At 55.9% G+C, this 9473-nt stretch overlaps 1 pseudogene; it reads right to left on the bottom strand.

The window, feature by feature from the left end:
* Positions 1–2986: 2986 nt before the first annotated feature.
* LOC119942028 lies at positions 2987–9248 on the bottom strand (annotated as a pseudogene).
* Between the last annotated feature and the right edge of the window lie 225 nt (positions 9249–9473).

The following is a 9473-nucleotide window of genomic DNA, read 5'->3' as shown; positions in this document are numbered from 1 at the left end:
GGAGAGGAGATGAGGGGAAAGGGAAAGGAACCAAGCTGCCACCACCGCAGTCCAGGGACTGGAAACCCCCGGGAGGCCCCAGGAGGGGGCTACCCGAGGCACCCCTCTCCCTCACTTCCTGCCCCACGCCCTATGTCCATCTACTCACCATTGAACCCAATCATCGTTTCCAAAATTAAAACCCTCTCGGCTAAAATCTTCAGAGCCTCTCACAGTTGCTGTAACCCTTCCCCCTGTAGATTAAAGAAACTCTTACATCCATGAAGGGAGCTGCTGGGACAGAGAGAGAGGGGGGCGAGGCAGAGGAGGGCAAACATGGAAGACTCGGGGTCCTAGGCAGGAGGAGGAGAAGAGATGTGCCAAGGTTCAGCCAACTCCCCTTCCCAGGTCTGCCAATGCACCCTGCTTTGGGATGGCGGGCACAGGTGACTCTGGAGTGCCCCTGCCATAGCCCAGAGCAGCGCTGACTAGAACCCAGAAGAAGTCCGTGACTGGAGGTAGCGTGCCCAGTGGCCCTTCTCCCGGGGATCACCTTTGGGACTTGGTTCTCCCTGCAATGGCAGAGAAAGAGAGACAGACAAACAGTGAGAGAGACAGCTAGGGTGAGCCGCGCCAACCCAGGCTGGTGCACCTTCTCACCGCCGAGGGCCAGAGCCGGGCCCGGGTGGGAAGGGGAAGGAGGCAGAAGACCGCACGTACCTGTGCTCCTGCTGAGCCCTTAGAGCCACGCTCTCTTCTGGGTCCCTGGGAAAATAAAGGAGATGCCGTTAAGGGGGTGGGGAATGGGGACGCCCGGGCCAGGGTTCCCCGAGTCCCGCAGAACTTCCACTTTTCCCAAGTGCGGCCAAGGGATGGACTCAAGAGTTCGGCAGCCAGCAGGTGACGGGGAGAGGTGGGAGAGAAGGCCTCGGCTACAGATACAGGAAGGGCGGGGACTCCTCCAAAACAGGTGGAAAGCCCCAATCCTACACAGCAGAAGGCCCTGGGCACCCCAGATGACACTTGGAGAGATGGTGGAGGTGAACCATCTTCGGGTGCTTTTGCTCAGAGACCCAAATGGTGACAGATGAATAGACATCAGTCAGTAGTATTGGAGTGCTTACTGTGTGCGGAGCACTTGGGAGAAGACAGAGTTGGAAGATGTTCCCTGCTCACAGTGAGTTTACAATCCGGCAGGAGAGGCGTTAATATAACTAAGTCATAAAGATCACTGATCTGACTCTAAAGCAGGTGCTTTCTGTGTGCAGAGCACTGTACTGAATGCTTGGAAACAGGATGATAAAATTTGGAATTGTAGATACAGACTGTGGGGCAAATACCAAATGCTTAAAGGGCACAGAGTCAAGGGCATAGGAGCAGAAGGGAGAGGGAGTTGGGAAAGATACGGCGTAATTGGAGAGGGCCTCTTGGAGATGTGATCCTAATAAGGCTTTGGGAGAGGTTAGAGTGGCGGTCTGGCATATATAATAATGATAGCATTTATTAAGTGCTTACTATGTGCAAAGCACTGTTCTAAGCGCTAGGGAGATTACAAGGTGATCAGGTTGTCCCACGGGGGGCTCACAATCTTAATCCCCATTTTACAGATGAGGTAACAGGCTCAGAGAAGTGAAGTAACTTGCCCAAAGCCACACAGCTGACAAGTGGCAGAGCTGGGATTTGAACACCTCTGACTCCAAAACCCAAGCACTTTCCACTGAGCCACGCTGCTTCTAATAATAATGATAGCATTTGTTAAGCTCTTACTATCTGCTAAGCACTATTCTAAGCACTGGGGGGGATACAAGGTGATCAGGTTGTCCCACATGGGGCTCACAGGCTTAATCCCCATTTTACAGATGGGGTAACTGAGGCCCAGAGAAGTTAAGTGGCTTGCCCAAAGTCACACAGCTGACAAGTGGCGGAGCTGGGATTAGAACCCATGACCTCTGGCTCCCAAGCCCGTGCTCTTTCCACTGAGCCACACTGTACACTGAGCTAGCCACACAAGGGACGGTGTGGAGTGTTGCCAACTTGTACTTCCCAAGCGCTTAGTACAGTGCTCTGCACACAGTAAGCGCTCCATAAATACAACTGAATGAATGAATGAATGAATGCATCCCTTTGGGCCTCAAGAAGGTAGTTTGGGTATGGAGTCCAAATGGGGCATGAGGGTTTTAGAACATTAGAAGGAGTAAAAGATTGGAGGTCTCTGTGGGGAAACGGGACAGATTTCCTGGGTGTGGGTATATGGGAAGAGAGCAAGTGAAGAGGTTGGGGCCTGACAGAGAAATTTCCAAATTGGTGGGGGTAGAGACTATACAGCGATTAGAGGAGGTGATGTCACGTGTATGCCCAGGATGGTGTGTGAGGTGAGGTGGAGCTGAGGAGTGACAGGAAAGGGACCGTGGAAGGGTTGGTGGGGACAGCCACATGGATATTCAGGGCCCCAGGGATCCATGTAGGGATGGACAACGAAGGCAAACTGTTCTCTGCCTCCCTTAGCACACAAGCCTGATAAAGGTGGGATTCGGGACCAGGTACCCCCATAACCATCACCCTGCTTGAAAACCACTGCTTGGAACAGTGGATAGAGATCCCCAAGCCCCCGCCTGGAAACCCAGCCCTCTGTTGGTGGGGGCCTGCACAGAGGCACTTACCCCGTCTCCCGTCTCCCTTCTCTCCTCTGGGCCCGGTGGCTCCATTCCTGCCAGCTGGGCCGGAAACCCCTTGCCCAAAAGAAAGGAACATCAGCACACGCACCGCACCCCATGAAGTGACCCCTAGGGCAAACCCTTCCCTTCCAATGGGCAGAGCCTCAGGCCCTCATCCTCAAATCCCTGGCCCAGGCTGGGCCTCACGCCTGAAACCGCTCCCCAACCGGCCCCCAGCTGCCGAGAAGCAACCCCCGCCACCACCACCGCCATCCAGAACCTCAGCTTCGCCCTGTTCTGACTCCCCGGGGCAGGCTCAGCCCCTAGAGGAGCCCCCCACATCTGAAGACATGTCAGTGGGAGGAATCGGTTTCCCGGCTATCACTCACCTTGGGCCCAGGGGTGCCTGGGCAGCCCGTTGCTGTGGGAAGATCTGAAACGAGAGCAGAGACTGCTTTGGCCCTGCCCTGAGGAGGTGGCAGCCCTGGTCTGGCTGGATCCAGTCCCCCTGACAGAAAAGGGGCTGGGGCTTGGGGGACAGCCCTCCGCCTTACCTGTTCTGTTGTTTCGGCTGGTCCCCTCAAGCCCTTCGCCGGCCAACTCTGAGCCCACAGGAATACCCGTCAGCCCATTGGGGGACCCACCCACACCCTCTCCCCAAAAGGAGGTTCCCTCGGGACCATCCTCACTCTTCCAAGATTCTCCCAGTGGGTCCTAACTTACCCCTGGGCACCACAGGGCCCTGGAGACCCCGACCTCCGGCTTCCGTGAAGGTGTTGGACAGCAGCGAGTCTCCTGGAGGCAGAGGAGGGAGAGTGAGGAGGCCGGCCCGGCTGACAGCGTCCACCTGACATCAGGCCTCCGAGAAGCCGCCAGGCCCAGCCAGCCAACTGGGTCCAACCTGATTAACTTGTAGCTACCCTAGTGCTTAGAACAGTGCTTGGCACATAGTAAGCCTCTAACAAGTACCAAAATTACTATTCTTATTACGCTTTGTGGGCAGGGAATGTGTCTATTGTTCTGTTATACTCTCCCAAGCACTTAGTATAGTGCTCTGCACATAGTAAGCGCTCAATAAATATGAATGAATGAATGAATGAATCTGGTTAGGGGTTGAGCAGACTAGGGCACCCTGGGACATGCAGTCAGCTCAGTTCCCTCTTCCCAGGCCTACAGCTGGTAAGGTGGGCCCCAGATCCTATCAGATGCCTGGCCCAGACAAGGAGTACACCCCTGTGGGTGGGGGCCAGGAGAAGAAGGAGTGTTAAAAGGGCAGAATTAGCCTTCTTCTCCACTGGTTTCAGACCCAAGGCTTGTCCAGGACAGGCAAAGCTGACAGAACAGCCCCAGTCAGTTGTGCATGGTCTTGGCTAGGACACTGCCAGCTGTGTGGGCAGAGGGGGACACTGGAAGCCTGGAAATCAATCGTATTTATTGAGCGCTTACTGTGTGCAGAGCACTGTACTAAGCGCTTGGGAATTACAAGTTGGCAACATATAGAGACAGTCCTTACCCAACAGTGGGCTCACAGTCTAAAAGAGGGAGACAGAGAACAAAACCAAACATACTAACAAAATAAAATAGAATAGATATGTAGAAGTAAAATAGAGTAATAAATATGTACAGACATATATACACGTATACAGGTGCTGTGGGGAAGGGAAGGAGGTAAGATGGGGGGAATGGAGAGGGGGACGAGGGGGAGAGGAAGGAAGGGGCTCAGCCTGGGAAGGCCTCCTGGAGGAGGTGAGCTCTCAGTAGGGCCTTGAAGGGAGGAAGAGAGCTAGCTTGGCAGATGGGCAGAGGGAGGGCATTCCAGGCCTGGGGGATGATGTGGGCCAGGGGTCGATGGCAGGACAGGCAAGAACGAGGCACAGTGAGGAGATTAGCGGCAGAGGCACGGAGGGTGCGGGGTGGGCTGTAAAAGGAGAGAAGGGAGGTGAGGTAGGAGGGGGCGAGGTGATGGAGAGCCTTGAAGCCGAAAAGGCACCATCCTCTAGTCCCCAGGGCCTGAGGACAGGAAGGGTAGATTTAGTGGTGTTTACAGCTTCCTCTACCCCTGGGTGATTGGCTCTGGCACAGGAGAAGGGAGGAAGGACTGACCAGGATTCCCGGCCTTGCATTTTCTTCATCTATTAGCCTGTGTCCACCCCAGTGCCTGGTACAGTGCCTGGCACATAGTAAGTGCTTAACAAATACCATCATTATCTTTAAATTGTCCTTATCGCCCCCAGCCCCACTCCCACCCCCCGGGCTGCTTGGCCCTTGCTGTGGGACTCTGGGGCCCCTGGAGAGCCTCCTGCCCATCCCTTCGTGCCCCACCCCCAACCCGGCTCTTAGCCAGGGCATCACTCACCTTGTTTAGAGCTCTGGGAGTTGGGCAGCTTGATCGGGCCAGGGGGCCTCTCTCTCGGAGAGCCCAAGGCACCATCCTGACCAGGGTGTCCGGGAGGCCCCAGCAGCCCTAGACACAGAGACAAGGGGTGAGAGGTCAGGGAATGAGCTATGAGGTCCAACGGTGAATTCTGAGGATTCTAGGAGAAGACAAGGCCCTGAGCAGCAGGGAGGGCAGGGATTTCCCCACTACCCGCTCAAGAACAGATCCATCTGGGTGCCCGGTCCTACACCGTTGAAGGCCTGGGGTCCAGGGGAAGAGCACAGAACTGCTGAACGAATGGGAAACCCACACAACCCTTAGAGAGATGGAGAAGATTAGCCATTCTCAGTTGCCAGGGACCCAACAGTTACCCACGAGCCACAGATAGGCAGACAGATGGCTCAGCCTACCTTGGCACATGAACCTGGCAGAAATAAAGGCCAGGTGCCTCCCCAACCATCACTCACTAGCCCTATAGCTCATAAAAAAGTCAGGAGACTCAGTGGGAGGGCACCAAAGCCCAGTGACAAATCCGGAGGCTCCAAGGAGAGGGTAACTCCCTGAGCCATCTCCCCCGTAAAACCAACAGAGAGGTGGCCCAGCCAAGCCAGAACCAGGGGAGGAACCCGACGGCCAGGTTACGCGTGCCTTACCTGGAGACCCAGCAGATCCCTTCAGCCCAGGGGCCCGGCTCCCCAGCATCTCCTTTTGGGTCCAGTGGGCCCAGGGACCCCAGCCCCCCTGAGAGAAAGAGATGCCTATCAGGCTCCAGCGGGGGTGGCAGTCAGACCTGCTACTCCCTGGCTCCCGGCTCGAGGTACCCATTCTCAGAGCCCCTGCTCCTCTCAATCCCCACGGAGTCCTGGGACTTGCAGGGCAAGGACCCGGATGACCTGACTGGGTCTCGGTTGCTGTTGGAAACAGCCGGATATGACCCTCCCTTTTCCCCCCCGCTTCCTCCTCAGACCCAAGAGCCCCCCCACCCTCCTCCCTGCTCCCAAGAATACCCAGCCCAGAGTCCCCAGCCAACTGCTGCTACCTGCTTTAGGCAGTGCTCAGCTCTGTCCAGGCTTGGAGACTTTTTCTGTCCCTCTTTGTTCCATCCTCTTGCATGCCAGCTCCTGGGGCAACCCCGTTCTCCACTGCTTCAACCCACAGACAGCTTGTCCTCTAAACTGTAAGCTCCTCATGGGTAGGGAATGCATCTTTTTATTGTTGCATTGTATGTTCCCAGGTGCTCAGTACAGTGCTCTGCACACAGTAAGCACTTAATATACACAATAGAATGAACCACAGTTGAACGAACGCCAAGTGAATATGCCCCCCCCCCCCCCCCCCCCCCCCCCCCCCCCCACGCCTCCGGCTTCACTCTGGCTTAGGAACTCAGGGAGGCAGGGGGCAGGACATTAGTGCTCCCTCCAAACTGGTGCCTGAGAAGATGGGCAGGCAGCCCCCCCACCCCCAGGGCAGAGGGCCTCCCAGATAACATGGGGCAACACCCCCAGAGGTCCAGGGCCCACCCCCAGATCAATGCCTGGTCATTGTCATCACTAGACCGAGCCCTTCTGGCCTGACTAGCGCTGGGGCTAGAGGCCTGCTTTGGACAACAGTCCTGTAGCCACCACCCTTGCTGGGGCCTTGGTCTCCCACCCCCACTGACCTGCAGGCCCAGGGTTTGGGGGTCCCCAGGCTGGGAGAGAGAGGTGATCTGCTCTGCCACAATCCTCCTGGCCCATTCCAACCTAAGCTCCTTGTGGGTTGGAATGTACCCTCCCAAGCACCTGATACAGTGCTCTGCACACCGTAAGTGCTCCATAAATACCTCTGATGGATTAATTACCGGCCCCACCGGGCCTCCACACCCCCGACCCCTACTCACCTTTGAGGCCTTCTTCCCCAGGACTTTCATGAACAAGTGACCCCCAAAGAGGGGCAGAGGCGGGTGCTGCCATCCCCTTGGCTTTGAGGGGGTCCCCTGGGTGGGGGACCGGGCAATGACAGCACAGCCACCTGGAAAGGAGAGAAAGTTGAACCCTGGCAGCTGGGACCTTTGAAGCCTTCTCCCTGGGGGCAGTGGCCCTTGCAGCTGTTCGGCTTCATCCTGGCTCATCCCAGGTTTGATAAGACCCGTTTCCAGTGCCACCCCAAGTTTACCTGGAGTCCTCACCCTAAGCACTCACTAACCCCCTCCCCCATATAAATATTTGGACAGATCTTTAAACTACATTGCTTCCCCTGCCTATAATTTCAGTGTCTGACCTTCCCGCGAGACTTTAAACGCCGAAGGCGGGGATCAGTACTGCTACCGTAATCTCTCTAAACAGTTCGGTGCCCTGCAGAGAGAAAGCACTCAAGTACACTGGGGTGAAGGCCTGAGACAACCACAGCTTAAAACACCCAAAAAGGTGCCTCTTTGAAGCTTATCCTCTCCCAATCTCCATTTCCCCATGACGCTCACATATAAAACTAGCACTTAAGTGCTGGGCCTGGGGTGGACAGGAAGCCATGAGTTTAAAATGCCCTGCTAACTGGGTTTGGGGGAGGAGGGGGGTGGTCTGGTGCCCAGGGGATTGATACCCTCCATTCCCCCTCCAGCTCCTCAACAATTTTGGCCTCTTGAGAGGTCATGGGGAACCCATTTGTAGAGGGGCCAGGAAACTCAGGTGGGCCAGGGGGAAGAGGTCCCTGGGTCCCCCTCTACTGACCTTAGACTCCAGCAGATTCAGTTACTCCGTCAGCTCCACCACCTTGTTGCAGTTCAGACACCCTGAAAAAGCCAAAACAATTTTGGCTCCCCTCCTCTTTGGCAGGTGATGCCCAAACTGTCCCAAATGTTCCAGCAGCTGCCATGTAACCCCCTGAGGAGTGGTGGGTAGCTCCGGGCATCCTGTGATTCAAAGTAGGGGGCACGCTTCTCTTCGGACAGGCCAGCCCACCTCTCCAAACCCCTCACCCCTTCCGGCTCCACCCCTGGGTCCCCCTTGCTTACAAAAAGCCTTTTTGTGCCTCCTTTTAACAGAACTGATCTGAGCTGCAGCTTGGATTTACAAAAGGAAAACAATATTAGGATTTTCTATTCCAGTGGCTCACGAAAACTCCTAAACTTCCTCACCAGCCTGGGGGACCAGGGGTGAGGGAAGGAGGGGAGGATGTGTGTGGAGACCTCTCTCCTCCTGCCCCAGGCCAGGGCCGGTGAATTTCTAGGAGCTAATTAGGGTTAATTGCTCTCAGTCTGGCAGATTGAAATGCTGCTGTACCGGCTGGGTCGCCATGGTTATTCAGGCCCCACTCTCCCTTTTAAAGGTACAAGGTTTATGATCTGTTTCCACCCCGGGTCCTGATCCCATCCTCTCTTTTTGTGGCTGCCATCAGGCTGCTCCCCTCTAGCCTCAGTTTCCAGCGGGGCCCAGATGGTCGGCTCCCCTATTTCGTGTTTTACCACCCCGTGAGCCAGAATCACTAAAGGCCTACTTCAGCCGGGCAGGCAACACTGATCCTTCTTTCCGGCAGCTGAACGTGCCGTGGGGGGGAATATTGGGCAGTGGGGAGAGGGTTGACCCCCTGCCTGGAGAAGCCAGGGGCCTAGGAGATAGGCTCTATCCACAAGCCCATGCTCTAAGTCAAAAAGACCTGGGTTCTAATCCTGGTTCCCCAACTTGTCTGCTGGGTAACCTTGGGCAGATCACTTCTCTGGGTCTCAGTTGTGTCATCTGTAAAACGGGGACATGTATCTACCCCAGCACTTAGTACAGTGCCTGACTCACAGTACATGCTTAATGAATGCCGTAAAAAAATTGGATTATCTTGTCTCTTGAGGGTCGTTGTGTGTGCCACCCCATGCCCCTCACCACAACTCCTTCAAACATGGGACCCTCCCCCTTCTGGAGACAGACAGGGAAGACCTGAGGGACCTGTGCTCCCCATCCCCACCCCCACAAGGACCCAGCCTGGTCCCTCACTCCTGGCCCCTCGCCCCCTCGCTCACCTGAGGTAGCGCTGGACTGGTGGAGCACGGGGCCCTGGCGGGCAGCGGCCAAAAAGTCCAGGGTGCGAGCTGCATCTGTAACAAAAGAGCGATGGCCTCAGTGGTGCCCATGACAATGCCATCGCCACGGCAGAGGCACGTGCACCTCGCTGTCTACCTCATGACACCCCCCCCAAGACCTTTGGTAGAAAGCCCAGGGGGCCTAAGGGGTGTAGCATCCCCCTACTTCCACCCAGGTACCTGTGAGTCCCATGTGTTTATCCCAGGAACACTCAGGACAGTTTCAAACAGCAGTGTGTCCCCATTTCAAGGCCCCCTGATGGATCTGCCCCCATTTTCCAGGTGGAGACACTGTGAGGCAGTGACGTGCCCATGTGGATTGAATCGCTCCTTCCCTCCCTCTCCACTACTCCCCACATGGCTTTGTTGGGGTCTAGGAAAAAGGCTATAAAGTCTCTGACCAAATCAAGTTCCTTGG

This window comes from Tachyglossus aculeatus, chromosome 21 (genome assembly GCF_015852505.1).
Source record: "Tachyglossus aculeatus isolate mTacAcu1 chromosome 21, mTacAcu1.pri, whole genome shotgun sequence".
Classification (NCBI taxonomy): Eukaryota; Metazoa; Chordata; class Mammalia; order Monotremata; family Tachyglossidae; genus Tachyglossus; species Tachyglossus aculeatus.
The sequence above is the reverse complement of the archived record's forward strand: the minus strand, read 5'-3'. Positions and strand labels throughout refer to the sequence as shown.